General features: G+C 45.3%; 1 protein-coding gene across 2 annotated transcripts in view; it reads left to right on the top strand.

Moving 5' to 3' along the window:
* VCL (vinculin) overlaps positions 1–25359 on the top strand; it is a 95898-nt gene that overhangs the window by 809 nt on the left and 69730 nt on the right. The gene's annotated exons all lie outside the window — the stretch shown is intronic.

Genomic DNA, 25359 nt, shown 5'->3' with positions numbered 1-25359 from the left:
CCTTCTTTACCTTTTCTCCTCCCCCCTCCTTCTTTCCTTCCCTATCTACCTTCTCTTCCTTCTTTCCTTCCTTTCTTCTTCCTTCTCCTCCCTACCCTTCCCTACCCTTTCCCTCCCTTCCTTCTTTCCTACTTTCTTTCCTTCTCTACCTTACTTTCTTTTCTTTTCCATTCCTTTCCTTGCCCTCCCTCCCTTTCTTCTTTCCTTCTTTCTTTCCTTCACTATCTCCCTACCCTTCCTTCCTTCTCCTCCCCACCCCTCCAGCACAGAGGAGAATCAGCTGCTTCTGGAACTTCCTGAGGAGTTTCCTTGCCTGCTTTTCTCCTTCTCAAACGCCTTCCAATGACTGGCCAAGCTACCCTCCACAGTCTCTTTCTTCTGCCTGGGAACGGATTCCTCCCCAGGGAACTGCTTTTCTTTCTTTCTTTTAAAAAAGGAATGAGTAAATTGGCTCATTTTTCCCCACTGCTTGTAAGACCCTCCTGATCCGACATGGGTGTAGGGCCTCCGGCTTGAGTTGGGTTTGGGCTAGATGACCTATAAAGTCCCTTCCAACTCTATTAATCTGTACTTCCAAGGAAGAGCCTGCCAGGCTGCCTGGGACATGAGTAAGGGCTGCTTCCAGGGGCCCTTGCCTTGACTCTTCACTCAGTGCAGTGAGCCTTCTCTTCCCCCAATGTCCAGGTTGCCTTTTCATTTCTCCTAGAACAGGGGTCCCCAAATTTGGCAACTTTAAGACTGGAGTTGAAGTCCACAAGTCTTAAAGTTGCCAAGTTTGAGTCCTAGAAGCTCCTCCTGGCTTCTCTTATTATTCCTCCCCACTAATCTTGCTGTCCCTTGTGCTTCCCCAGCTTTATTTGCTGCTCTCTCCCAGCAGCATGGTTTCCTCAGTTCCTGGGTGGGATCTTTTGGCCTCTTTTCAGATGGCCAAGGCCTTGTCCTACACCGGAGGGACGGTTTGTTGGATCTTAGAGACCCTGCCCTGCATGCTGAGCGTGAAAAGTAAAGAGGAGTGTTGGAAAAAGTCAGGCCTTCTTGGAATTAACTCCGCTCCCCACTGATTCCAGTTACCTGCCGGTGCATTTTCCCTCCCCATCAGCACTACCAAATGGTGTAGTACAACATGACTGTCTTTGTGTGAGCAAAGCGTAGAGTCCAATCCTGGCTGGGGAATTATGGGAGTTGAAGTCTAGGCATCTAGACCTAAAGTTGAGAACCATTGTTGTAGAGCAGGGGTATCAAACGCACGGCCCGCAGGCCGGATGAGCCATACACTGGCCATGCCCACTCCCGGTTTAGTGATAGGGAGGAAAAGTTGTGATTCATTACATGACTACAATGTGACGATGTGAGCTTGATTCCCTTGGTGTAGAGAATAAGGAAGATGGCCTTGATGGAGATCAACAGGAAAAAAGGCCAAAGCATTTTTAAACTCCAGAAGATTCTGTTGCCCATTTTGGTAAAAGTAATCCTAATCTTCCTGGGGAGTGGATTTCCTGGTCTGGTCTGGCTGGTGGGGGACCAAGCAGTAAAAGAGCTTCATGTGCAAATGCTTTTTTTCAGTGTCTCAAACTTGGCCTGAAAATTCCTATTGATCCAACCCGTCACTCAGTCTGATCTGCTGTTAGCTTTCCTCAAACCTCCATTTTTCCTTCTCCAACTTTCTGCAAACCCATTTATGTTAAGGTAAAGGTTCCCCTCACACATATGTGCTAGCCGTTCCCAAATTTAAGGGGGCGGTGCTCATCTCCATTTAAAAGCCAAAGAGCTAGTGCTGTCGGAAGACATCTCCATGGTCATGTGGCCGGCATGACTAAACACCGAAGGCGCATGGAACGCTGTTACCTTCCCACCAAAGTGGTCCCTACTTTTCTACTTCCATTTTTATATGCTTTTGAACTGCTAGGTTAGTAGAAGCTGGGACAAGTAACAAGAACTCACTCTGTTACGTGGTGCTAGGGATTCAAACCACTGAACCGCCGACCTTTATGATCGACAATTTCAGCATCTTAACCACTGAGCCACCACGTCCCTTGTTTATGTTACTACCTATTAAAACAACTTCTAGGGTTAATTTCCCTCTTTAGGAATTTTTTTCACCTTGCCTATTTGGACTCCTGCATTAGATATTCATCGACTTTCCAGATTTCCATTTCAACCCTTTGTCCAAAGGGGGTTCTCCCTCTCTGAATTACCATCACTCCTTTAAAAAAAGAAAGAAAGAAATTCAGATTAAAAAAAGGCGTTTCTGCCCAGCTTCTGAATTACTCTGTTGCCTGCTGAAAAGATCCAGAAACAGCTCAGGGCCAGATGATGTAATTAATGTAATGTCACAATAGGCAGGAACAGTTACAAATAAAGGGTGCAGTGTAACATTTTTCCCCAGGGCTGAGTCCATTTCACTCTGCAAGGGGAGTGACTGAAGGCATCTCTTTTCCTGCTTGGTCCCCCCCAAAACCCCTCTCCTTGCACCCCACTTCTTGAGCGCTGCTTGCAAATGAAAGCCAGCTACCCTGGGGAGCTCTGCAGGATTTTTTCTCTTATGTTAAGCTCCTGAGTAGCTTAACATAAGCTGGGGTCTCCAACCTTGGCAACTTCAAGACTTGTGGACTTCAACTCCCAGAGTTCCTCAGCCAGCTTTCGGCACTGTTGTGAAGTGAATCTGCAGTTATTAAGTTAGGAACCCGTGTGCTAAGTGAATCTGGCTTCCCCGTTGTTTATCAGGAGGTCCCAAAAGAGGATCACATGTCCCCTGGGATGTGGAAACTGTCATAAATGCATGCCAGTTGCCAAACATCCAAATTTCGATCACGTGGCATTAGGGAAGTTGCTGTTGTGGGCCGCCAATGGAGTTGGCAGCAGATTCGGACAGTGGGGAGGTTGGGGAGGAAGATGGGGTCTGGGGAAGGCTCTGATGAGGGCTCGGTGTCAGAGGCAGAGAGGGGCCCAGAGCCGTATGCCAGTTCTTAGCTGCCTTCTGAGTCAGAGGTCAGTGAGACAGAAGAACAGCTGGAGCCTGTTCCCAGTGTGTGTGCATACAGAGTTGCTAGAGAAAGGGAACAGCTAAGGAATAAGGGCTGACTTGGGAGTGAGGCCACAGGTGGATGGTGAATGGCCCCTCCCAGAGGAAATAAAAGAGGATCGAAAAGGGAGTGGAGTTTGCAGGAGACCATTAGTTCGCTTAATTGACTCGTGACTCTCCAAGGCTCCTTGCCAAGTTTTGCAGATATTGGCCTGTCAGCTCTCCAAGCCAGATAAGATCTGTGACTGTAAATCCTCCCATGAAAATCTTTGCTGGATGAGCAGAATTCACAGTCAATAATAAAAGGGTTTTTTGTTGGGACAAGGAGTTTGCTTCATGCTCTTTGGAAGCCTCAGTCAGAACAGTTGCTACAGTCTTAAGTGTGAAACACAATCATTAAGTCGCTTTTTTCCCAGTGCTGTTGCTATTTCAAACAGTCACTAAATGAATCATGGCTAGTTGAGGACTCCCTGTATCTCCAAATATGTCTTCCCTTCTCCTTTGCTACCAGAAGCTAAACCAGAGATGGATCATGATTTATGGTCCAGTATTCTCCAGTCACACATTTTGAGAGCCAGAGCCTGACCAGATGATTCCTTATGACCTCTCAAAAGGGGTTTTGGGGAGGGGGAGGAAGGCTGTTTCTGAAGTGCACTGTGCCAATTTTAGGGCTTGGCTTGTTCCCTGCCTCAAAATGGCAGAACTCGTGGTCCATTTTCGGTCGTCACAATTAGAAAGCTGCTTATAGCTCTTGAGCTCCAGTTTGCCGATCGGTAAATACTTCAGATTTTTCTCATCCCATTATTTTTATTTGATTTTAGTTTGTCCCAAGGAGTTCAGTGTGGCGTTTGTGGCCTTCTAACCTTTCTCTGTTTAGACAGCTTTATCTCAAAAGGGTTTTGTGTTCGCCACAGGAATTTGGTAAGATGTTCATCAAAAGTGTTCCCACTTTATCAGACCCCAACAACTTTCATCCCAGTCCAGCTAGCGGATATATTTAACCAGTGTCCATTTTAGGATAGCTCTTGTAGAGGGAGTGAACTGGCAATATCTGGAGGTTAAAAATAAATTATAAGGGAGTTTCCCACTCTTTTTTGTTCGAAAAGTCGAACTAAGATTTCAGTTGACTCAAGGCTATGAATTTGGTTGTTGACAAAATTCTAATAATTTCCTTGTCTGCACCCTTGTATTGCCTTAATCTGCTTTTATATGAGTTACGTCTAGATGCCAGTTATGGTTTCTGCCCCTGTATCACAGCAGTTTTGTCAATTATGCTATCACTGTCGTTTTTTCCCTAGGTTTATGAAGTAAGCCATCTTTGATCTTTGTCAGCTCAAGGGCACATTTGGAAGCTTATTATGGAAACTCTCACAAAATGACTTCCATGATTGGTGTGGCTAGTTCCCACAGGCATGCTGGAAGATAAATGAAGCCCTGGGTTTTAGCCAATCGTTTTTCTAAGTTTTATTTTGGTTTCTATTTCTTACTTTCCAATATTGCTTCTATGGCCAGAGGTTTTGTTGCAAATATGCTTTGACGTTTGGCAGAACTGTTGAAACTGTAAAACATGTATTGTTACATTACCCAGCTTTTATGCTGGCACATAGTGATAATCTTACATTTCAATACATTTCCTAGTCATTTTGACCAGTTTTAATTTACTGTTTTGTTTTCAGATATATGTTATCTTATTACTTCATTAATTGTCACATATTGTTCTAACCCAGCCTTAGTAGAAGCAAGGAACAGACTCCTTTTCACGAAAACCCCCTCTTGTGAATTCGTTGCATTCACCCACCGAAAAGTCCAGGCAATGGTCCATCAAGGAGTTAACTGCAATAACAGACCTTATAAGTTCCTTGCAAAGCTGCAAATTAAGTTCTAGCAAGCAGTCTTTGTGACACAAAACACGATGAGCAAAATCTTCAGAAATCCCAACTGTTGTTTCCTACAACCAACACTCCTCTTTTCTTCCATTTATTCCCCATTCAGCGTCCACATATGCCTTTCTTCCCAAGTCGGCTCCTTATCCTCAGTTGTTCTCGTCTCCTAACAGCTCTGCGCATGCATGCAATTGGAACAGGCCCCAGCTGTTCTTCTACCTCACTCATATCAGCCTCCAAAGGCAGCTGCCTCTTCGGTGGCTGGGAAATATCGCCCTTGCTCTATCTCTGTGTTCAACACAGAACATCCATCAGAGCCTTCCCCAGGCGCCAGAACTGTCCCAAGTTCCTCCCCAATCTCCTCATCGTCCGAGTCTGCTGCTGGCAGCTGGTGGGCCACAATACATATATAAAATGATAGGTCCATTGATAGGTCCAGTTAATTTTATGATTTACACTTCTTTGTATTGATGAAAACTGTTTTATCTTAAGATTTTCTTCTTTTTCATGAAGCTGATATATTTTCCTTTTCAGCATGTTTTCTTTCTTTCTTTTTGTTTAAATTAAGCCATATAACAGTAGAGATTGATAGACACCAAAGGTTTGGGATTTTCATCCTTTGCACATTTTTGATACTTTTGATGCAATATGAATCCTGCCTGAATGAAATAGTTTTCTCTTGCAAGAGGCTGATTACCCTGTTGCTGGCTGCTGCTATGGATGTTAATTTTTAGTTGGATTTTTGGCAGTGTCTGCCTTTGAGTCTTGATTGGCTCCTGGTGATTGCATGGACTAGTCTTTGGTTTTCTCGGCAAGATTTTGCCATTGCCTTCTTCCTAGGGCTGAGAAGAGGTGATTGGCCCAACGTCACCCAGCCAACTTTGGGCCTAAGGCAAGACTAGAACTCAGGGTATCCTGGTTTGTATCTTAGTGCTTTAACCACTATACTGTATATCAAACTGGCTTTCACTATGGAATTATTGGGTAAACCAGTGTTTGCATTTCCTGCATCGGATGAGGAGAGCACATCTTTCTCCTTCTGTCCTGGCCACTTTTTACAGAGGTAAGATTGAGAGTGTTTTAACAAACTTCAACATTGTGTTTGAGGGCTGCAGTGCCTCAGATAGAAAGTCTATACAGAGAGTGGTGAGGACAGTGGAGAAGATTATAGGAAGCCCACTTCCTGTTATTCAGGATACTGCTTACAAGTGCTGTGTGCTTAGACCTTGAAGCATTTTTAGAGATCCCACACACTCACTTTATGGTGTGTTTCTTTTGCTCCCCTTTGGGAGGAGATTTCGAAGTATTTCTAGCAGGACTACCCAATTCTGTAACATTTTTTTCCTTAGGCCAACCGTCTTGTAAACTCTACTGCATTCTTCTTTTTTGCCATGTACATGCATAAATGTACTGTGATTCTCTGTGTCATATATGTGTGTGTATGCCTAATGGTTATCTTTTCAGAGCTGAATGGAACAAAATTTAATGTATGTTGACTAGTGTACATTTAAAGTGACAATAAAGTTTTTGTTCTATTCTATTCCCATTTTCATTCCCATTCTTTAACCATGAATTTTCCAGTCCAGATTAACATTTTTAAGTGAGGAATACCTATATATCTGCCATTTGGGACACCTGGATGACTGAGAATCTCCATAGACATATATCTGCCATGATTTCACTAGGTTGCTTTAAGCGTGCCAAAAGAGAGCAGCCTTCCATCAGCTAATGAATTTTTCTGTAATGGAATGCGGGGATGGCCTTGAGGAACGAGGGGAAGAAGAGATGCTCCCTAGGAAACTGAAGAGACAAGAGAGGGAGGAGGCCCCAATGGCTTAACAGTCAGAGAAAGAAACTTTTAGGATGGACCCACCCCAAGAGATCAGAATCAGGTTAAATGCAATGGTGGGGAATTTGCACCTTCACACTTTCAAGATTGTGTTAATGCAGCCCTACAATAAAGTAACTCATCTGGTCATGTTTCCTCTCTAGTTTAATTGGGAGTACTGCAGGGGTAGGTTCCGGCAGCTGCTATTTCCGGTTTGCACAGGGGTGTGCCTGATATGCGCTTTGCACGCACGCTTGGTGTGCACTTTGCGTGCAAGTGCAGTACCACTAAAAAGGAAAAGATGGTAGCGCCTATGGCGTTGCTGGGAGAACCAGTCTGGGGGCGTGGCAGGGCTGGGTCGCTGCTGGTCCAGCAACCCAGGCCGCCAAGCTACTATCTATTTGATTGGTGTGCTGACATTACTCTCGGTTTTTCCAAATTTTTGTGCGTGAAATACTTTGGGGCCCTGTGTGTACCTATTCTTTTTTATTTAATTTATTTTTTTAATTTTTTAAAATAAATTTTATTCAGAAACATATTTTTGAAAACAGTGCATTGTTAGGGTATGCCATTTACAAATAAAAAAGACGGAAAAAAAGAGTGGTATTAGATATTAACATACAAACTAATAACAATAATGATAGTATAGTAGCAATAGTAATAATAAAACCAAAAAGCTTTAACTTAGTTTCTTCTTAGGTTAGCATATTTACATTTTTGTTGATCATTATAGTTGTAATTATATACATCTCTATTTTCAGTCCTAATGTTAAATATCATTTCTTTTTTATTTTAAAAGTAAGCCCGAACGTGCATTTCAAGTAGTCCTTGAATTATGACCATAATTGAGACTAGAATTTCTATCGCTAAGCAAGTCGGCTGTAAAAACATGGTATCACATGACCACATTAATTAGCGATCGGCCATCCTAACGGTCCATGACGTCACTCTTTTAGTCCTGCTGTAAGTTCGAACGTTGGTCAATGAACTGTTGTTATGTCGAGGAATATCTGTACAGAAATCCATTCCCTCCTGACTTGAGAGAAGTGTCACTGAATGAGAAGGTTTGAATGGTTTGTTAAACTACAAATCTATTAATCATATTTCAATTACTGTGTAATATGAACTTGGGTAGTGTAACAAGTTGTCCACTGCGTAAAACCGGGATGTCGAACTTGATTTCATTGAGGGCTGCATCAGGGTTGTGTTGGGGGGCAGGGATGGGCGGGGCCAATTCGATGTCACTTAAGTTGGGGGTGCCTGTGGTGGCATGAGCTCCGTTTTCGGCTGCGACGGCCACCCGCAACCCTCTGCCAGTGAAAATGGAGTTTAGGAGGGCTGCGCACGGCCCTCCCAAGCTCCATTTTTGCTGGCGGAGGCACTGTGGGCTGGTCCTTCACTGTTTCCAGGGCGGCCCTGTGGACTGGCCCGCGTGCCTTGAGTTTGACACCCCTGGTGTAAACTATAGTTCATTTGAGGATGTTAGTGCTGTTCAAACACATGTTGAACATCCTGAGCAATCCTAGTTTTGGACATACGTGGGTGGTTGTCTGTTTTTTTCCCCTCTTCTATGATGCTACTGGCTATAGGTGGAGCTTGTCTACACAGGTAGCCCTTGACCCATAACAGTTTATTTAGTGACCATTCAAAGTTACAACAGCACTGAAAAAAATGGGATGTATGACCCATTTTTCACACTTGCAAGCATTGCAGTATCCTGGTGATCAAAATTCAGATGCTTGGCCACTGGTTCCGTGCTCATGTGATTCCCCCATTGCAACCTTCTGACAAGCATAGTCAGGGGAGGAGCCAAATTGGCTGAACAACCATGTTGCTAATTAGTAAGAAAGGTTGTAAAATGGGGCAAAATTCACTTAACAAATGTCTCACTGAGCAAGAGAGCTTTTGGGCTCAATTGAGGCCGTTAGTTGGGGACTACCTGTACATGGAGGTAGGTGGCTGAGAGAAAAAACCCATATCTCGCCCTCTGGTTGCATTTAGGCCATGTCTTCTGTAAAGAGTAGATTTAAGAAGACAGGAGTTTGTCTTTCCTTGTCTAAAATAAGAGGAAGGAAGCTTCATTTGTTTCCTTTAATTGTTTAGCTGCAGCAAGGGGAAAATAGAGTCTACTAGCTGATACTAGCAACTAGTGTTGCCCGGGTATTTTTTTATAGGGGGAAAACGTCCAGACCAAACGTAATTTCTAATGTTGGATTTTCCCCCTTACCAGAGGGAGCCCCCTTGTGGAGTACTGTGATGCCGTTATCATGGCAAGTCCATTGCGCTGTACAGTAGAAGCCATTTTGTGGCAGTACATTAGAAGGCATTTTAAGGCACAACAGGCTGCATCTTAACAGAACACATACCCTGAAGGGTTTTAGGTGTGTCTTACTCCCACAGTATTTTTTTCCAGAGAGTAAGTCATCTGTGTACCAAGTTTGGTTGAAATTGCTCGAGGTGTTCCAGAGTTATGGTGGAAAACACACACACACACACACACACACACACACACACACACACACACACACCACACACACACAGAGCTATTGATATATATAGATGGAAGAAGTGGAAGAGGACTACCTTGAAGATTAACCAACAGGAAGTAACCTTAGAGCAGGGGTGGCAAACTCAAGGTCCAAGGGCCGGATCCGGCCCATGAGGTGCCACCCTAGAAACAGTGAAGGACTGTCCTGTGGTGCCTTTGCCAGTGAAAACGGAGCTCGGGAGGATCTTTCAGCCCTGCCAAGCTCCGTTTTCACTGGCAGAGGGTTGCAGTTGGCCGTCACAGCCAAAAACGGAGCTGGGGAGCCCATAGGCACCCCCAACATGAGTGACATGAGTTGGCCACGCCTATCCCAGCCCCCCAAGGTCAAACACAACCCTGATGCAGCCCTCAATGAAATCGAGTTTGACGCCCTTCTCTTAGAGTTATGCTCCTAAAATATTCTGGAGCCAGATCAGATTTGTTGGCCTGCCAAAGTACAGTACAGCCTTGGCTTGGTTGCCAACATCTTACATCTGCAGAGAAATATGAGGCTTTCCCCTCATCTGGTTGACTCATCAAATAGGCAGATTGACCAAGATGGAGATAGCTCTAGTACTGCCCTGGCCTTCTTAATCACTTTGCTGAGTGAAGATGTCATGGACGGCATCCAATTTTTTCATTAACAATTATGACCTTCCCCTGCCATGTATTCCTGGATGTATTTTTTTTCCACCCGACTCAATTTGATAGTGAAGATCCTTTTGGGGAAAACTGGCTTCCGTTCGGCCTCACAGCTGTAGATGGCACAGAACCGCTCTCAGATAGCAAGCATGACCTTAAATTGGGTTCAATCTAAAGCAAACAAAAGAGGCTGTTTATGAAGATTTCACTAGGGTGGATTTTCAATCTTTCTTCCCTCTTGTACTCAAGTTTCCAGGATGACGGTAAACGTGCATATCACGGCTCTTAAAACTTCATAGAATAGAATGGATGAGCTGGAAGGGACCTTGGAGGTCTTCTAGTCTACCCCCCCTGTTCGAGCAGGAGAACCTATACTATTTCAGATAAGTGACTGTCTAGACCTGTGATGGCGAACCTATGGCACTCAGCTCAGCTCCACTGCATATGCGCCCACGCCTCCCACTGATTTCCAGGTCTCTGCTGTGCATGTGCAGGGGGTGGGGCTCATGCGGTAGACACGTGCCCCTGCCCCTGCTCTATGCAGTCCTATTTAGGCATGTTTTTAAGCCACACAAATGTGTGCAAGCTATGCATGCGAACAAAGCGCACGCACGGAAGACCGAGCACATGCATGGATTGGGCACGTGCAGGCGAAGCGAGCTTGCCCGCATGCATGCTCATATTTGCAAACCGGTAGGGAAAGTAAGTGAATACTACCTCTGATTGGGACCCCTCCCAAAGGGGGGAATTTGGAAGTTGGCTGACCATCCCTTATTGTTTCAGCTAATACTTGTTCACTGGCACCTGCCTTGCTGTGGTTAATGGGATTCTTGGTGCTTTTGTCTATTGCCTATTATGGTCCTTTATAGAGCAAAAATAATTTCCTGTGATTTTTTTAAGGGTGGGGGATGGCACAAGACATTGCTCCCTAGCTGTGGTCCTGCTGCAAGAGAAGTAGAAGGTCTGAGTAAATAGACTGAATGCTGGTTAGTGGCAGGAAGGACAAACGGCTCTTTCTTAAATCGAAGCCATCCCTGGACTACTTGGTGGGTGTGCTGAAATCTCCAATATTTTTGGAGTCTTCTACAATCTCCTGACAAGTTTGTCCTCTTGGAGTTGGGATTGGAAACCCCAAGAACAAAGTTAAAGATTCTGATGAGAATAATTCAAGAATGAAGGCTGCACTGCAGCTGCAGTGACCTTAAAAGAATTAGACAGAAATGGCACTATTCTTTGTTGAAATAACTCACCCTGAACTCTTGACAATTATTGTTTCTTGGGCCTTTAAATTAACTTTTAATTTAATTTAGGTATTTCTCTGCATGCATGTCATGCAACAACTTTCTGCTGCCTTGTTGTTTGAATTTTGAATTTTCTTTGTTTTATCAATGTCCTTGCTGGGGAAGGGTGGAATAATTCAGGACATTGGAGTGGATTTTTGACCTGACCACAAATCAAGTTTATTTTGTTCATTTTGATTTGTTTATATTCTAGAAATGCTTGGCAGATTATGGATTTGGGCTCAAAGTATTCTAATTGTGGGCTCACATATTTTGAACGTGGGGTTAAATTCGGGGTGGATTTGATTTAAATCAGCTTGATTTAAATCACAATTTAAATCGCTAGTAAAAAGTAAAAAAAAAACTTCTGCAGCCATTCATCCATGGTAAAAATCGAATCATGCTTCCATATTTTTATGCGTACAATAGTTTTGCTGCTGTCAACCTATATAATACCAAAGTTCCACATGTTTTCTCTAATTCTAAGGAAAAGTTCTGGTTTCATTTTTATCTCCATTTTAAAGATTTTTTTTTGTATTAAAATATGAATTACACTCTTTTTTTTTTTTTGCTTTATCACATTTCCACCATAGATGATAAAAAGTCCATTCTTTACTTTTACACTTCCAACATTCACCTGGTTGCTCTTTTCTAAATTCTTTCTAGGACCTCAGCATTGTTTTTGCATTGTGGTAACCAGAACTGGACACAATCCTCCAAGTGCGGCCTCACTAGTGCGGTAGAAAGCACTGTTTTTGTATACTTCTCCCCCCTCCCCTTCGCATTATGTACTTACGTACATAGGTTACACCATATATATGTATGTAAGTAATGTACATTAATTATGTATTTATATGTATTTGTATACTCACCCCCCCTTCATAACCTGATGAGGACATGACTTCAAGTCAGGAAATAAGATAGAAATGATTTCACTGATTTGAAATTAGCCCAGTAAGAGAAACTGGCAGCATACTGGTTGAAAAAGCAGTTTGTGGTGTTTGTGGTTGATAACTTTCAGAAGCAATTGTGGCAAGGATTCAGCAGAGCATCTGTTTTTAGAATTACTTCTAGATAGTTGTTTTCTGGGGCAAAGTTCTTCCATTGACGTGCTTTTTTAAGATAGAATAGAAGAACAGAGTTGGAAGGGACCTTGGAGGTCTTCTAGTCCAACTCCCTGCTCAGGGAGGAAGCCCTATACCACATGCTTGTCCATTCTCTTCTTAAAAACTTTCAGTGTTGGAAAAGTCACAGCTTCTGGAGGAAAGTTGTCCCACTGGTTAATTGTTAATTGATGTCTGGAAAATTTGTGTGAATTGGCCATGTTGCCAGCTTCAGGAAATGGATTTCTGCCTATGACTCATCTGATGTATTATTCTCATACAGATATTTTTATTGAAAGGAACGCCTATAGCCATGATGGTGAATCTGTGGCACTTGTGGCACACGGACCTCTCTCTCTACGGGCACGCGAGCTGTCACCTCAGCTCAGCTCCACCATGCATGCGTGCTTGCCTCCCACCAGTCAGCTGATTTTTGTGTCTCTGCTGTGAATGTGCAGGGGGTGGGGCACATGCAGGAGATGCATGCGCATGCATGGGGGGAGTTGTTCAGAGGGTGGGAGGCCACCCAAGTGGGAGGCCACCCAGGTGGGTGCGGCATTGCCCCCTGCCCCGTGACCCATTTTTGCTCCTAGAAAGCTGCAGGGAGACCTGCTAGGCCCAAAATGGGGCACCGGGGGAGCACGTGCATGTGTGGGGGGCGTGGGGGAAGCACAGGGGTGTCATGTGCACATGCGCAGAGGGCATGGGGGGTTTGTCACGCACATTGCATTTTTAAAAAAGTTTTATTTATTTATTTTTGTTACATAATAAAAATTCTTTTGTGAAAAGAGTGTTGTCCGAATTCCCCCTTTAACATTCCCACCAAAAGACATAATTCATTTTACATTATATTTCCATCATTTCCAATTTTATCTGTATTACTTTTCTTTTCCTAATTTCTTCTCCTAGTTTCTAACATGTACAAACAATATAATGTTTCTTTCCCTTTAAAAATAAATAATTTATCATTTCTTTCCCATCTATTTTCCATTAACAATATGAACCTTCAAGTTTCAAATTTCAAGTTTTATATAATCAATGTAACATAGCAATAGCAATAGCAATAGCAGTTAGACTTATATACCGCTTCATAGGGCTTTCAGCCCTCTCTAAGCGGTTTACAGAGTCAGCATATTGCCCCCAACAATCCGAGTCCTCATTTTACCCACCTCGGAAGGATGGAAGGCTGAGTCAACCCTGAGCCAGTGAGATTTGAACAGCCGAACTGCAGAACTGCAGTCAGTCGAAGTAGCCTGCAGTGCTGCATTTAACCACTGTGCCACCTCGGCTCCTAATTATAAACATAATTATTTAATAGCTTTAAGGTTCTTGATATAATTCCCACACATTATAATTAAAACCTATTTTAACCTTGTTAACAATATTTCTTTTACTGGATCATATCATCCTACTATTCTCCTATTTCTATTTTTTTTCTCTCTTTTTCTTCTTTTTAGGTGTCTTACATCTTTGCATTAAGAGTCTAGGCACGCACACTCATGCTATCACATGCACGTGCACACTTTCGGCACACAACAAAAAGGTTAGCCGTCACTGGCCTATAGCTTTTCATACCGAAAAACTCTGATGTAGCAGTTTTGCTTTGCTTAATGGTAGGGCTGGCCTTGGGAGGACTATGCCAAAATTTAGTTGTTTGTAAAGGGGAGGCGACTTCTATCTTAGAGGGAGCAGAAATGTCTGTTCCTTTAGCTTGGCCTCACTTCAAAGGGTTTGGGGAAGGGTGAAATCCTTCAGGTTCCTCCTGGTTCGGCTGAACCGGTAGGACCGATTGTCCCTGGTTCTGCGAACCGGTAGTAGAAAAAGCTTCCAAGGGGTGCAATCATGGGAAGGGTTTTTTTCCTGTTTTTTTTTTAAGCATTTTTTTCTTGCCGGTTCAGGCGAATGGGCAAGAAAAAAATTCTTTAAAAAGTGAAAAAAAGTTGGCCATGCCCACCCAATCACATGACCTCCAAAGCCACAAAGAATCATTGGGCAAAAAAAATTAGATTTCACCACTGGTTTGTGGGATCCTGAGCTCTTCAACATCTTGCAGAATGAGCATCCCAGTAGCTACGCGGACGGTAGGAAATCCCTTCCTCCTGGGTTAGTTTACCCCTCAAATGCAAACTTTCAAGTTTCATATGTACGTATGTTTATAAAATACAGAAATGAAAATTGCTGTTGACAGTGAGAGGGGAAAAGGAAAATCGGCTGTACGAGGGCCCTTTATTTAGGAATGGCTAGCTTTGATTCTTCGCTACATGTTTTATGAATGAAACAATAGTCTCTAGAACTGGGGTGTCAAACTCGATTTCATTGAGGGCCGCATCAGGGTTGTATTTGACCATGGGGGGAGGGGTCGGACAGATGTGGCCATGATGGGTGTGGCCAACTCAACATCACTTGTGTCAGGGGAACCTGTGGTGGCCTGGGTGGGGCTGGGAATCCATTTGCCTAACATTCTCCTTTTGTTTTGTTTTGCTTTTAGTTTGTTTTACTAGCCCTCTGCTAGAGAAAACAGAGCTCGGGGGGGGGGGAACTCTCCTGGCCCCCGTTTTTAGCTGCAACAGCCTCCTGAAGTCCTCTGTCAGCAAAAATGGAGCCGCTAGGGGCCCATTTTCGGTGGCGACAGCTTCCTGCAGCCTTCTGCCAGCATCATTTGCTGGCAGAGGGCTGCAGGAGGCCGTTGTGGCCGAAAACAGAACCTGGGAGAGCCATGTGCAACCTTCCCGAGCTCCGTTTTCCCTGGCAGAGGCACCGTGGGCCAGTCCTTCGCTGTTTCCAGGGCGGCCCCATGGGCCAGATCTAAGCACTCTGCGGTTCGGATCCCGCCCTGATGTTGAGGTTTTCTATCTTTCTATTTTCTTTGGTCTGCCTTTTATGTTTCTTTCAGTATTGAAATCTCAGAGTGTTTTTTCTGATATTATTCAAAGGCAATGCCAGGCTGGAAGGTGCTGCCAGTCTCCTCTTTTGACTTTTTGCCATCTTGGGCTACCACGGATGGTCCCATGATGTTTCCAAAGCTCCGGGAGGCATCCTGGCTAAAAGGTGCACCGACATGGAAATAAATGCGCTCTTTTAAAAGAGAGCAATTTCTCAAACCTGCTGCGGCTTCAGAAGTAAAGAGAAACCTTTACCGTATCTCGTCTTGTGCACTTTGCCGGTTTTCAGATTCTCTCAACTTCATCTGAAGTGCGAGCTAAGTGTCTGGAGATGTTGCAGCTGTTCTTTTTATTCCCTGTTCGGTTTCTTCTGGGGACCAGACCCTGCTCTCTTGTGCTGATGAATGGGCGGCAGTAAATTTTGAGTGTGACTCTATGCATCTCTTCCTCCTTTGCAGAAGGGACCTATTCAGCTCAGCCGAAGCCAATGGAGCTCTGTTCTCCAACACAGGACACATCTTTGTTCTTTAGAATAGCAAGTCTTGGCAAAAGGCAGGAGAGGCTGGAAGAGGCCAGCATCCTTTGCAAGGATTCGCTTTTAAAGATATGCAGGAGAATATTTTTGGTCACTGTTAGGAGATGTGCTGACTGTTTAATATTTAGCTTTCTTTCTTTCTTTCTTTCTTTCTTTCTTCCTCCTTCCTTCCTTCCCTACCTCCCTTCCCTTCCTTTTTTTCCTTCTTTCTTTCCTTTCCCTCCCATCCTTCCTTTCCTGCTTTCTTTCCTTCTCTACCTTTCTTTCTTTCTTTCTTTCTCCCTCCCTACCTTCCCTTCCCTTTCTTTCCTTCTCTACCTCCCTATCCTTTCCTTTTCCTCCTTCCATTCCTTCTTTCCTGCTTTTTCCCCTTCTCTATGTTACTTTCCTTTCCCTTCTTTTCCTTTCAATTCCTTTCCTTGCCCTCCCTCTCTTCTTTCCTTCTTTCTTTTCTTCTCTATCTTACTTTCCTTTCCTTTCGATTCCTTTCCTTGCTCTCCCTCCCTCCCTTCTTTCCTTCTTTCTTTCCTTCCCTACCCTTCCTTGCTTGCTTGCTTGCTTGCTTCTCTCCTATTCCATCCTACCCCATCAGTCACATCCTCAGCTCATGCAACATTAACTCTTATGAAAAGTAAGGATTGGATTTTAGCATTCTTCAGTGACGATTTTCTAAAAATCCGTAAAACGCAAAATGATTTCTTGTAAGTTTTTATAGACACAAACAATTTGTAAAAAATGCAAGTGTTTTCCAAAAGTTCGGATAACAGCTAAGTGGATGTTTCTTCTCAAGATTGTTTTGGAAGTTTTTTTTAAAACAAGTAATAAACTGTCTGCAGTTTTGTTGTGGCACTTTCCTCCTTCTTAATTAGTAAGAAGTTAACACTGCTATTCAGCCCTTCCTTTGGTGGAGCACAATATATTCAAGACAGCTATTCTGGTAACACAGAACCAGATGTCCCATCTATTTCAGGAACCCGAATATAAATTGGAGAGTCAAAAGCTCATTCTTTGCTGGTCAACGGCTGACTTCAGTTCATTTCTTTCAATTGTTTCCCCAAAGCATTTCAGCATACTTGGGTCTTGAAACTGTTTCCCCCCCCCTTAACAACCATGTACCCCATTCATCAAAATAGCCCTTGTTGTACAAGACGCAGCCTCTTAAATGCGACTAGAAATGGCCCTGTGATGGAGGGAGCAAACTGCATCCAGCTGCCCTTGGTATCTTGAAACTCCCCCTTGATTTCTGCTCTAAAACTCATTTCTTTTCGCAATTCCTTGATTTTTGAGACAAGAGCAGATTGCGCAGGTGGCTTTTTTTTTTTAACCGTAGTTGCTCTTGCGGGAAAATGAAAACCATTAACATAAATGATGACAATGGGCTGGAAAGCAGATTGCATACTAATGTGATCCCTCCACACGGTTTATTTTTAGCAAAAGACCCAGAATGAAAGAAAGAAAGGAGAAGGGCAAAAAATATATTGGCGTGGAGTGCTGCAAAATGTGTGCCTATGCAATTCAGAATGCCAATATCTATTCCAGGTGCCTCCCAACAGCAATAGAGCAGAATTTGCCCCCTGCCCCTTTCTAGAAATATCCAAGGATGAGTTTGCTAATAGAAAGCAGAACATTCTGTTCATCTGACCCATCGGGCTATTGTTAAATCAGGGCTCCAGATTTAACAGGACGGGCAGTGCTTGTGACCAATTCGGGGTGCCCAGCCAATCCAGGCAGACTGAACTGATCTGGCAAAGCTGGTTGCATATTCACAATCCGTTTTCCTGGATGTTCTTACTGTTGTGTTGTTGTGTAATTTTAGAACCACAAGCTGCCCAGAGTTGCCTGATTGAGTTGGGCAGCTATAGAAAATTAGATTAGATTAGAATTCTTTATTAACCAATTGTGATTGGACACACAAGGAATTTGTCTTTGGTGCATATATTCTTAGTGAACATAAAAGGGCGTTGGTACTTACCTGATACGCCTCTTCTCATAGTGGGGGGAGGAGTATCCAGAATGGGGTTGATTTTGTCCTCTCATGATTGGATGAGTCAGATAAGCTCTTTGGGCAACGCCCCCTGGCCAGCAGGACTACCCATTATTTTGACGAAGAGCTCCATCCGACTCGTTGCACCATTCACTCCAGACTCTTAATTCAGTTCTTAGCTTTTATCATCTTCAACATCAATATTTATATAACCTCATAAAACAATGAACATAAAACTTAGTCGTACAAACATAGTCAGGGAGGGACTGGATACTCCTCTCCCCACTATGAGAAGAGGCGTATCAGGTAAGTACCAACGCCCTTTCTCCATAGTGAGGGGGGAGGAGTATCCAGAATGGGACGTACCAAAGCCTGCACGTCCCTAGGGAGGGAGACCCCAGAGGCCCCATGTCCCCCGCTCATGCCAGTGAGGCGTGGGCCCCGCCCTGTGAACCGCCTGCAACGCCCTGCGTCCAAAGAGGCTTCTGCTGGGGCAAAAGAGTCCAGTTTATAGTTCCTAGCAAAGGGAGAGGGGGAAGCCCACGTGGCTGCCCTGCAGATTCCGGCCAGGGCTGTCTGCGTGGCCCAGGCCCTGGACGTGGCTGCGCTCCGCGTGGAGTGAGCTGTGATATGATTGGTGTCTGTAAGCCCTGCGATTGGTATGCAGTGGCAATGCAGGTTCGCAACCACCTACTTATTGTGGTGGAAGTCACCCTGTTACCCAGGCCCCTATTTGGAAGGAGACAAACAGAGCTTCGGATTTCCTGTCTGGCCTGGTTCTCCTGAGGTAATCCTCAGAGCCCTCCTTACTCCCAGAGTGAGCCACTTCTTTCCCAACGGGTGGGAAGTGCCTGGACAGAAGTTGGGCAAATCAGTTCCTGGGTTTGATGGAGGCAGGAGCCCACCTTGGGGATGAAGGACGTAACCCCACTCTGTCTTGGTGGGAGAAGCAGAGATCCTCCCCAGTGGAGAGCTTGCAGTTCGTATATCTGCCTGGCGGAGGAGATGGCCACCAGAAAGGACACCGTGAGAATCAGGAACTTAAGGGAAGCTGTTCGTAAAGGCTCAGATGGAGTGCCTATTGGAGCATCCCCTACCCTGTGTAAGTCCCAGGAATGGTACCTGAACGCTGTGTGCGGTTTGGGGTTGGAAGCCCCCTTGAGGAATTGCCTGACCATAGGATGGTGAGTCAAGTTCTGGTTCCTGCCACGCAGGAGAACTGGCGAGATGGCTGAAACCTGTCTCCTAATTGTGTTAGAAGCTAACCCTCTGTCCCGGCCTGCCTGGAAGAGGTCCAGAATCTGAGGCACTGAGGCCTGGCTAGGATTGTGCCCCAGGGGATTACACCATGAGGCAGAGGCCCGCCACATGGAGCCATAGATACGCTCTGTGGAGGGTGTGCGGGCAGTCTGGATAGTCTGCATCACCCTGGGGGGAAAGGGTCTTTCCCCAGGATGCTCCGTTCCAAGAGCTAAGCGGTCAGCTGGAGCCATTGATGGTCTGGGTGCTCCAACGACCCCTGGTTAAGGGATATCCCCTCCTGGGGGATTCTCCATGGCCTCTCCGCTGAAAGCGACTGGAGATCTGCAACCACAGTCTCCGGGGCCAGTGGGGCGCCAACAGAACCCCTTCCGCCCCCTCCCGAAGGGTTTCCCATATGACCCTGGGGATCAGGGGTAAGGGCGGAAGGCATACCGACAACCCCTGGTCCAGGGGCTTCGCAGATCGTCCGCCCCTTCTGCACCCCCCCCCCCATGTCTCGTACCTGGAGAAGACCCTCAGGAGCTGAGCGTTGAGGGGCGTGGCGAATAAGTCGATCTCCGGGTGTCCGAAGCACTCTGCCAGCTCCTTGAAGATTGCTGGCTGCAGCTTCCACTCCAAATTGTCCCCTTGGTCCGGTTGAGCCAGTTGGCTCTGATGTACCCCACCCCTGCTATATGTTCTGCCCTCAGCGAATGTTGTCTAAATTCATAGGCTATCTGAGGTGCTTCTGCGATCTCTCATAGTCGGGCATCCCATTCTGAGTTTGTGGTGGGTTCTGGCATGGGGACCAGCCTGTCTGACCCTTTTTCCCCCCGGCCATAAGGGTGCTATGATTCTATGGCTAGGATTAGCGCAGAGATATTCTGAATGTAAACACAGACGGAGTTTAATGGGCGGCCACTAGAGTGAGGGAAGCTAAGGCTCACAATAAAGGCCTGCCACAAAGGTAAAATAATAATAATAACAACAAGAACCACAACAACAATAACAATAATAAAATAAAATACAAAAGGGGGGCATCTTCCCGCCTGATAAAACCAAGAAAGATTAAGGAAACGATTGGTCCCTTGCTGGGAGAAAGTGGCCTGAAGGTGACAAGCAGCAGGGGTAAAGCCGAACTATTTAACTCGTGCTTGGCATCTGTCTTTATCCGAAGGGATAAACAATCCAACCTATCAAGAACAGCACCCCAAATTCAGATTAGGAGCCCAAGATGAGATAGGGAAGAAATGGTAGCCTGTCTATCTTAGGCAAGGTCCAATTCCCAGGACCGGGTGGGTTACACCCCAGGGATCTGAAGGAGCTGGCAGACGAGATCTCCAAACAACTGAAACTATATCTATCAGAGATCCTGGAGTACCGGAGAACCACTATAGAATTGCTGATGTGATTCCCCCACTTCAGAAAGGGAGAAAAACCGGCTCGAGAGCCCAAAGCCAACATGGGTTTGTCAAAAACAGATCATACCAGACTAGCCATATTGCCTTCTTAGATACGGTGACAACCCTAGTGGGCCATAGGAATGCCATTGATATAGTTAACTTGGACTTCAGCAAGTCCTGATAAGGTAGACCATAACCTACTACTAGATAAAGTAGAAGAATGTGGGTTAGACATAGTCACACCAGGTGGCTTGGTAACTGGTTGACCAACTGCACACACCTGTACTCCTCAATGGAACTGCCTCTTCATGGAGGGAAGAGTGCAGTGAGTCCCCCAAGGCTCAGTGTTGAGCCCAGTACTCTTCAACATCTTCATCAGTGATTTGAATGAGGGTGTTAGGTGTGTAAGCTAACATTTGGGTTAGCAAAATATTTGCCATGATAGTAGTACTGTTTCTTTAAGAACTGCTGTTATCTCAAGCGGTCATAAGAAGGAGCCAGAATGACTGTTAGCTCTCTGTTTGTTAAGTGCTGATCGGTGGGGGGGGGGGGTCATCAGGTTAGCAGATGACCCCAAGCTGGCAGGAATAGCCAACACTTCGGAATACAGGCTAAAGATACAGAAGGATCTTGATACCCTTGAACATTGGGCACTACCTAGGAAAATGGGATTCAATGAAGTAAGGTTCTACCTTTAGGCAACGAAGGTGAAGTGCACAGGTACAGAATACCTTGCTCCACAGTAGTAACTGTGAAGGGGATCTTGGAGTCCTAGTGGACCACCCTCTAATATGAGCCAGCAGTATGCAGTAGCTGCCAGAAAACCCAACACAGTTTTGGGCTGCATAAACAGAGGAATAGAATCAAGCTCCCGTGAAGTGTTCATCCCACTTTATAAGGCCTTGGAAAGGCCACAATTGGAATTCTGCATTCAGTTTGGTCACCATGATGTAGAAAGGATGTGGAGGCTCTAGGGAGAGTGCAGAGAAGAGCAACAGAGGGGATCAGGGGACTGGAGGCTAAAGCCTATGAAGAACGGTTGCAGGAATTGGGTAGGTCTAGTTTACTGAAAGGAAGGACTAGGGGAGACGTGATAGCAGTGTTCCAGTATCTCAGGGGTTGCCACAGGGAAGAGGCAGCCTGATTATCCTCCAAGGCACCTGAGTGCAGAACTAGAAGCAATGGGTAGAAACTAATCAAGGGAACTGAAGAGAAATTTCCTGACAGTTAGAACAATTAATCAGTGGAACAACCTGCCTCCAGACGTTTTGAATGCCCCAACAGTGGAAGTTTTTAAGCAGCTGTTGGATGGTAATAGCAATAGCAGTTAGATTTATATACTGCTTCATAGGGCTTTCAGCCCTCTCTAACTGGTTTACAGAGTCAGCATAATCAACTATAGTAATGATAGCCATTTGTCTGAAATGGTGTAGGAATTTCTGCTTAGGCAGGGGGTTGGGCTAGAAGACCTGCAAGGTCCCTTCCCCCTCTGCTATTGTATTGCATAGTATTGTATTGCATTGCATTTGCTCTTTGCCTCGTCACCCCCACCCTTGTGCCTGATTGGAGGTTCTTCTGTCTCTCCCTGGGGGCTGCAGCCTCTAGCAGGCGGGCTGAATACTCTTCCCCCCTGTGTTTTCCAGGCTGCCGGGGCTGCCGGCTTGGGCCACATGGGGCCCCTCCCCCCTTCTTTCCAAATGGTTTTGCAAGGCAATTGCCATAGCCCCGCCCTCAGAACTTAGCCACAAAAAAACAGCTTTTGCTAAGGGGCTGGCCTCCTTCTCAGGGACTTCCCGCCCCTCCCCCCTCCTTCTCCTACTCAAAGGAGAATGCTCTTAAGGGGGAAGCAAGACTTAGCCCCCCCCAAAAAAATGCAGCTCTTGCTGGAAGCCTTTTTTTGATGGCATTCTCACCCCCAAGTCTCTTTCTCCTACTTAAAGGAGAGTATCCTTAAGGGGGGAGCCTTCTCCTGTTACTATGCAGTTAGAAAGGGACAGAACGGGCTTTTAGGCAGGATTTCTGAAACACCGAAGCCGAAGGGGATCCTCTCCTGGGAGGGGAGGAGTTCTCAGGTTGGGGGGGAGGGTTCTTCGTGCAGTCTTGTGGCAGCTGCTTCTGTGATTCATCTAGGAGGTAGGCTTGGGGGGGGGGGTCCACCGCCTGCCTCTAACCTCCTTAAAAAGCCTCCTTTTGGGCCTTTGCTGCGTCCCCCGCCCTTGGCTAATGCCTCTGCGATGGTTTCTCACCTTTCAAGGGCTCCACAAGCCTCCGGTTGTTGCTGGAGGGCTGAGAGTTGAGGCTTCTGCCTGCCTCCTCTGAGCTGCTGGGGGCCGCCATCTTGGACCACGTGGTTTCAAGATGGCCCCCGGCTCCAAATTCAAACGGCTCCTCTTTGCTGGAGCACATGGAAATGGCTTTTGCCTTTGCAGGCTTGCCATGCGGCTGTAGCTCGCCTCCCCCTGCCTCCCACAGCTCTTTCTAAGCCTTTCCGGCTCTCACCTTGTCCACTGGTGATAGCTGCCAGCACAGGTTTTCCAGGGCATTTTAACAACCCTCGTGGCTCAACCCCTGAGGGGAGCAGAGGAGCGCTTCTGCTCCTGATTAGCCTCTGCATGAAGGGCTGCCTCTAGGAAGCATATATGCCCTCTCTTTCTGCCTGCCCGGCAAGGGTCCTCCCTGAGTGACTCCGTCTCACTCAGTGGCCAGGGCAGCGTGCCGCCCCAGGGGGCTTGTGGCAGTCCAGTCCTTGCAGGAGGAGGCTGTGTGCGATGAAGGGAGGCAGGATTCGCCGGGTCCAAGTTTATTTTCCTTAATCCTTTGTAAATTACTGGAGGTCCAGAGTGGTGCATCCTTTCCTGAGGATGATGAGTCAGAATAATGGGTAGTCCTGCTGGCCAGGGGGCGTTGCCCAAAGAGCTTATCTGACTCATCCAATCATGAGAGGACAAAGTCAACCCCATTCTGGATACTCCTCTCCCCTCACTATGGAGAAAGAAAAGATACGTTCGTCATGAATTATAAGGTACAACGCTTAATGATAGTCATAGGGTACAAATAAGCAATCAAATCATACTAGGAAACAATCAATATAAATGGTAAGGAATGAATGAATAAAATAAATACATAAATAGATTTTTCATTAAGTAGTTAGCTGCGATGAACGGTATCTGTAGATATTCCTTTATCATTTAGCTGGCCCAGGGATGGCTTGAATATCAAAGAGAATAGAGAGGCCGAAAACAGGGAGTCGTATGGTCAGGTGCGTCTTATGGAGCGAACAAATACCGTCGTTTAAGATTGGATGTGATAGAGGAAAAAAAATACAGAGCAGTTTTGACAGAAATGAACACCTTTTCTCAGGCTGAAAAGTGTTAAGCAAAGAGCCTCAGGTAAAATGACTAGAACTGAAAGAGAAAGTGAAAGATTATTTTAGAAGAAACGAAAATAAGAGACGGCTATGAAGGAGTTTCCACACATGGGAATTGGGAATAGGGGGTATGCCTAATAGCAAAGGGAAAACAAATGGCACGTTGGAATTGAAGAAAAATGAATGAAAAATGAAATGAAAATCATACATGCAGTGAGAATACTGAAAAATGATGAGAAAATAGGTTCAGACCATATAATTTGGAGGAATGTTAAAATACAGATGTAATTTTGCTTTCAAATGGCAGCCCAATTTCTTTACTGTCTGACCACTGGAAGAACATCATTACTGTTTTCCAATCTAATAGGAGCTGCTGATTCAGTTCTACAGAGGAATTATTGAGTCTGTCATCTGCACCTCCATAACTGTCTGATTTGGCTCTGCTACCCAACAAGACAGACACAGACTTCAGAGATAATTAGAACTGCAGAAAAACAATTACTATCAACCTGCCTTCCATTGAGTACCTGTATATTGCATGAGTCAAAAAGAGGGCTGTGAAAATATCTACAGACCCCTCACATCCTGGACAAACTGTTTCAACTCCTACCCTCAAAACGACACTATAGGGCCATGATGGCGAACCTATGGCACTCCTGCCAAAGATGGCATGCAGAGCCCTCTCTGTGGGCATGTGCACAGTCGCCAGCTCCATAAGGCACAGAGACATCTCCACCCACTTTTGGGAGACAAAAAAGTTTGTCTTATGAAGCGAAAAATATGGTATCTTTTTGTCTACTGTATGTTCTGTGTGATTTTCTTTTCTTTTTTCTTTTTTGAACAATTTATCAGTCTCTGTCATCCACCTTTTTTGTGGTCATTGTTTTTACAGTTGTGATGTTTTCTCCTCTGAAATCCTCCTTTGTTTTTCCTATTATAAGACCTAAATGTCCCTTTCTTGATTTGCGCATTTGTTACAGTTAGGTTGCGTAGGTAGTCCTCGACTGAGCCCAGAATTTTAGTTGTAGTTTGTGGTGGTCATTAAGCAGGTCATGTGACTGAGCCTGATTTTACAACCTTTTGTTGTGGCAGTCAGTAAATGAATGCAGCAGACATTAAGCAAACCTATTTCCCCCAATGGTTGCTTTTTTTTAAGAGCCGAGGTGGCGCAGTGGTTATGGTGCAGTACTGCAAGCCACTTCATCTGACTGTTATCTGCAGTTCAGCGGTTCTAATCTCACCGGCTCAAGGTTGACTCAGCCTTCCATCCTTCCAAAGTGGGTGAAATGAGGACCCAGATTGTGGGGGCGATATGCTGACTCTGTAAACCGCTTAGAGAGGGCTGAAAGCCCTGTGAAGCGGTATATAAGTCTAACTGCTATTTTTGCCATGGTGGTGCAGTGATTAGAATGCAGTATTGCAGGCTGACTCTGCACTCCATTGCCAGCAGTTTGATCCTGACTGGCTCTAGGTTGACTCAGCCTTCCATCCTTCCGAGGTGGGTAAAATGAGGACCCAGATTGTTGGGGACAAGAGGCTGACTTTGTAAACCGCTTAGAGAGGGCTGGAAAACACTGTGAAGCAGGTATATACTGTAAATCTAGGTGCTATGGCTATTGACTCAGCCTTCCTTCCTTCCTTCTGAGCTCATAAGATGAGGA

The sequence above is a fragment of the Thamnophis elegans genome, chromosome 15 (genome assembly GCF_009769535.1).
Source record: "Thamnophis elegans isolate rThaEle1 chromosome 15, rThaEle1.pri, whole genome shotgun sequence".
In the NCBI taxonomy this organism is placed as follows: Eukaryota; Metazoa; Chordata; class Lepidosauria; order Squamata; family Colubridae; genus Thamnophis; species Thamnophis elegans.
Note: the sequence above shows the minus strand (reverse complement) of the source record. Positions and strands in the feature narration are given on the sequence as shown.